At 57.1% G+C, this 5,757-nt stretch overlaps 1 protein-coding gene across 1 annotated transcript in view; it reads right to left on the minus strand.

Annotated features, from left to right (window-relative positions):
- LOC102473552 (tankyrase-1) overlaps positions 1–5,757 on the minus strand; it is a gene marked incomplete at its 5' end in the record, with an annotated part of 104,330 nt that overhangs the window by 47,870 nt on the left and 50,703 nt on the right.

The following is a 5,757-nucleotide window of genomic DNA, read 5'->3' on the forward strand; positions in this document are numbered from 1 at the left end:
ACGCCCCTGCCTGGGTCCGAGGCCCTGGCACTGCCCCTGCCCGCTGCCCAGCTCGAGCTCTTGCTTCCTTCCAGCAGGCCCCACTCCCGCTCTGCTCTGAGAGGACACGCACTCCCGCCACGGAGCCGGCTCCTCCACTCACCTGTCCTCTGAGTCCCGCCTCGGCCTCCCTGACTGGGCCTCCCTCCCCTGGCCTGTGCCAGTGGGCGTACCAACTGTGGGGATGAGGGCTCTGCTGCCACACCGTAGACGTGCGGACACAGGGGACACGGTTTCCTCCCAGCTAATGCCTGCCACGTTTTCACTCCAACAGACACGGTTACTGAAATATTACCTGCTAAAATTTATTTTATTTTATTTTAATTACAACTTGTTTTTATTTTACATTTTTCCACAAACATTTACTTTACATAGCAAAGAATTTTAGCTCATACTCCATAATTCTTGACAGTTTACAAACAACTTTCAAAGTTTCAAAATACTGAATTTTAAAGATAATGTTCAAAATGTGTCTGATAATTTTGTATAATTTTATAACTCTATAACAACAGAAGCAGTATGGTTTCAAATATGTATATACACATTTAGGGTGCAGACACTCGGTATATATTAAGTGGGGACATACAACGCCTCTCCTTCATAGCATGGCTTGCTATCTGCTAAAATTTAATACAGTGATTAAAATGAACTTCTTTCACCTTTTTAAAATCAGAAATAACTTCATCTGAGTTAAAAACAGCACTATAACCACAAGTCTCTGTCTTCGCTCATTTAAAGTCTAAATACCCATTTACCACCCAGACTCTAATCGTCTTTCATTTTCCTGTCTCCTGCCTGGGCCCCTGGGGTTTAGTAAGAGCTCCGACTCACTTTCTCCACGTCCCCAACGTCAACATGCAAGGGACCCAAGCACTAAGCTGCTCACCTGCCCTGTCCGCCTTCCGTGTCCCGCCACGCCGACCCGACCCCACCAGCAAGGAGGGGGCCCTGTGAGCAGCACCCAGTCCTCAGGGGAGCCAGGAAAGTGACCGCCTGCCGGACCTGGGGGCCTGATAGTTACCCCACGAGCGTCTCAGCTGCTGCACGGCAAACTCAAGTCTGTCACCCCAGTTAGGTCGGAGACTTGGGAAAGCACATTTCCCCTCTATGCAAACACTGTAAATACGACATCCCAGTAGACAGCCGAGCTGCGTCACCAGCCAGCGTGCCCAGCAAGCCTCTGCTCTGACGTGTGTCAGGCGCGCTGCAGGGACACTTCCAGGGAGCAGGGGTCTCAGGACATGTACTTCAGAAGACACGTTCACTGAATTCTGACATTTAAGTTAACTTCTCTCTTCCTTTGATGCTCAGAATGTCCCGCTGTCTTCGGGCTGGCACTGTTCGGAGACTAGAGGTGTCATCACCCTAACCCTGTCCCTTTGTACTTGGTGCTTTCTCTCTGAGTACCTCCATATTTTCCCTTTATTACTGCTTTTAAGCAACTTGACGACAACGCATCTTGGTATGTTTTCATCATGACGGTTTTGCTTCATTTTGATGTTTCATTTTGTGCTTGGGGCTTGGTGAGCTTCTTTTTTTTTTTTTTTTTGGGATTTTTGCTATAGGGCGTGTGCGCTCGCCAGACAGAGAGAGACAGAGAGATAGAAAGCGAGAAATCACCCCCCGGGGGGATGGCCACGCCGCAATCCCTTCTCCTCCATTCCCCTCTCGGGATCTTGGGCACCCACACACACACACGCCTGGCATGAGTTTAAGCCACTGGGTCCGGGACACGAACCGCGGTCGACTATGTGGGAGTCCAGCGACATAGCCATTATGCTAACTGCTGGTCCTGGTGAGCTTCTTATATCAGCGTCTTAGCCAAATTTGGCGACGTCTCAGCTGTGACTCCCTCAAGTATTTCCCTCCACCCTGGGACTTGCGGTCCAGACCTGTCGACCAGGCTGCTCCCACAGCTTGCTTTTGATGCTGGAGGCAGCACGGGGCAGCCATGCGTAGGTCCAACTCTCCTCTGGTCCTGGAGCCCTGCCCTCCCGAGCCCTTCAGGGAAGGCACAAGCTACAAGGCCCAGTCGCCGCTGCCTCGAGGGCGTGTGCGCTCGCCAGACAGAGAGAGACAGAGAGATAGAAAGCGAGAAATCACCCCCCGGGGGGATGGCCACGCCGCAATCCCTTCTCCTCCATTCCCCTCTCGGGATCTTGGGCACCCACACACACACACGCCTGGCATGAGTTTAAGCCACTGGGTCCGGGACACGAACCGCGGTCGACTATGTGGGAGTCCAGCGACATAGCCATTATGCTAACTGCTGGTCCTGGTGAGCTTCTTATATCAGCGTCTTAGCCAAATTTGGCGACGTCTCAGCTGTGACTCCCTCAAGTATTTCCCTCCACCCTGGGACTTGCGGTCCAGACCTGTCGACCAGGCTGCTCCCACAGCTTGCTTTTGATGCTGGAGGCAGCACGGGGCAGCCATGCGTAGGTCCAACTCTCCTCTGGTCCTGGAGCCCTGCCCTCCCGAGCCCTTCAGGGAAGGCACAAGCTACAAGGCCCAGTCGCCGCTGCCTCGGTCCCTGCTTGGTCTTTTTCGTGTGACCCTCCAGAGTCCACACCAAGCAGCAGGGATCTCGCTAACGTGGGAGAGGCCCAAGCCCTTGCCATGCTCCCGCATCTCAAAGCCAAAGCTGAAGGACCCCAGTAAGGAGAAGGCCAGCACGCCCTCCCGCTGCCAGTCCTGGGGCCTCCTCCTCTGTCCCAGCCTCCACACTCACTCCCTCCACCCACGAGCTGTGAGTAGTCGCTGGCTGGGCCCTCCAAACAGACACAGCCAGCCAGGGTCCTCCCCGGGGTGTCCTGTGCAGGCTCCCTGGCCCTCGCTGTCACAGAGCACCCCGGGGCATGCTGTGCAGGCTCCCCGCCCTCACAGACACAGTGGGCAGTCTGCCCGTGCGCTCTGACTGCTGAGGACAGCGCCACCTGGACTCCCAGCACACGGAAGGTCACCTCCTCCCAAAACCTCCATGTTCTGCCCATGTACCTCCAGGCAGCGGGGGATGCCACACAGGCCCACACAGGGTGGTGCGGGGAGCCATGCGGGGCAGGGCAGGGGCAACCTCAGGGACATGGTTGCCTGCTACGCCTGCCCCTGCCAGGAGGGCACGTACTGCCTGGAGCCCCGACCTGAACGTGCTCAGCACCCCTGCAGCTTTCTGATCTGTGTGCTCAGACATGCACGCATGGAAAAGCGATGGAAAAGGCCAGGCCCGTCTCCGACCTAACTGGTCTCAGTGACGGCCCCCTCCCTCCTCATCCCTGCAGGGCTCCCCTCTGAGCAGGTTCTGTGTCTGACACGTGCCCGCTGAGAGGGCACACAACACAGGAAGAAGACAAAGTGAAAGGCCCGGTTTCTACAAGTCCAGCAGTCCCTTCCCAAGACAGTTGCTGCCTACAGTCGCTCTGGGTCACCAGCGCTCTCTCCCCGCACACACGTGTTGGCATGTGTGCTGGACCTCTGAGTGTGGTCCTTGGGGTGTCACACGGGGTGCCATCTCCCCTCTGCACCGTGTACTCCTTCCGGCCGTGGCGTGGACGTCTGCCCGGCCCGCAGGGCTGTGTGGCAGTAGGGAGACCCTGGCCAGCACCTGCTCACTCCTGCTCCAGCTCACCATCGTCTCTCGCCTGGCCTCCCCTGGCCCTGACTGGGCTCAAGCAGGTCAGTGGCTCCTCCTGCAAATACAACCCGCACCACCCCTGAAGACAGGGTTCTGAGGGAAACACAACAAACCGGGCCTCACTACCTCTGTACTGTGAGTGCTCTCCCTGCTGACAATCAGAAGCGAAAAGCCCAGACCCTTGGGGTAGTGCCACTTCGATGGGGGCTGCACAAACGGCTTGAGCGCTACGGCAGGCACGAGCTGCACCAACGCATCGCGTCAAGAGGTCTGCTTGGAGGGCCAAGAAATCCCTAAAGTCTCTCGGATCACTACAAAGGGGACCTAGAAGAGAAACCTGGAGACCGAAGGCTGCTGAGCGGAAGCAGGGCCAGAACCACGAGCTGCCTCACTCCCTCACTCACCTTTCTCCAGGCCGTCCCTCTCCCTCGAGCCCAGACCTCTCCTGGCCGGTCCTCCCACAGGAGCAGGTCCCCTTCCCGTGCTCAGTCTCTCCCTCGGACTTCCACGCATGGCACAGTGTCCTGGGCTCAAAGCCACTGCGATGTACCACAACCGAGGGCATGGAGGGGCAGTGCAGGCCACAGTGCCAGGCAGACCGAGGCGATCTGACACAGGGCACTCGCTCTGCCCTCCCTCCTTCAGCCCTGCCTGGACACCTGGTCCCAGAAGAGCCACTCGGGGGAATGGGCGTCCTTGGTTCTGACACCGGCACTCTGGCCCAGCAGCCGCATGGCAGGACCAGTGCCTGCAGCAGCACGGGACTCTCCCAGCAGTGAGCGCAGCAGGAACAGCATGCCTCCGCACGGGCAGGCAGGTCACCCTGCTCCGCCCAGGATGCGTTCCTTGCGCTCTGTCCAGCAGGCGGGCACCTGCTCTGTCCTGAGCCCCACCCTGCACTCATCCCAAGCGCTTCTTACAGGATCATTCCTGACTACTCCTGGTCCCCTGGGGCAGTCCATGTCATGTCCCTTCTAAAAGTGGATGCCCAGCACGAGTCAGGCCGAGCCCACTCCTGGGCTGACCTCGCTCTTTCAGGTGCTGGTGGATAGGCTCAGTGGAATCTCCACAGTTGGTGCCAGGCCTCCTCCAGGAGGCCCCTCTCCAGGCAGGATCTGTGAATTCCAGACAGACTCGGCGGGGCTCAGACAGGACGATGGTGCCGGTGTACAACTCAAGAGAGCTGCTCTCCCAAGTACCCGACCCTCGCCCTGAGGAAGGAGCCCAAGGCGGGGACCGCTTGCAGAACAGGTCTGTCCTCGACTGCCTCAAACCGTGAACATGCGTTCTGACAGTGAAAACATGAACTACCTTTATTTTAAGAGTGCTAGGAAGAGAGAGAGGAGAAAAGAAATGAACAGGAAAAAATGGGCACTCCATAGGGTAATCTTTGTGAGAGAATAAGGCTCTGAATGCCAGCTTAATTCAATTTTAACTTCGCATTATCACTGTGGAGGCTCCACGGGGACTCTTTGATGGCCAGCAACTCATGTTTCTCTTTCCAGCCTGAGTCCACAGAGCCGACATGTGAGCGTCATAGGGAGCTCCCGGTGCCTTCGCACAGGGTGTGTGCAGAGTGGCCCGCAGTCTGGAGGGACACGGCAGCTTCTTGCCATCTGACAGAGAAAGCTGGCAGGTTCGTGTAAACCAGGTCTCTCATTGTGATGATAACCTGGCGTTCTACATTTCAAGGAGAAAACTTTTCACACACCCAGACATCTCTCAAACTCCTTTCTGCCCGACTGGAGCCCGACAGTCCTGTGCCACGGTGTGGGAGGGGCTCTGGGCGTGGGCAGGGCTGCCACCCTGTCGGCCCAGGTCCCTATGCTCTCCTGGTGCACACATGGTTGCCAAAGGCAGGGAGCAGAGGCCGCCAGCCCTCATGCACTCACGCCCGGCCTCTTCTCTGAGACAGGCAGGCCGTTCCAGTGGGCATTTCCATGGCCAGAGTAGGGTACGACGTTACTACTCCAAAGTTATGCACTGTGGCTGGCAGGTGGTATGCTGGTTGAGGTACTGGGGTCCCATGTGGCTGGCCATGGTTCAAGTCCCAGACCTGGCAGCTTGCTGTCTCACTTTCCCCCTCT

The sequence above is a fragment of the Tupaia chinensis genome, unplaced genomic scaffold (genome assembly GCF_000334495.1).
Source record: "Tupaia chinensis unplaced genomic scaffold, TupChi_1.0 Scaffold144602_1, whole genome shotgun sequence".
Taxonomy (NCBI): domain Eukaryota; kingdom Metazoa; phylum Chordata; class Mammalia; order Scandentia; family Tupaiidae; genus Tupaia; species Tupaia belangeri.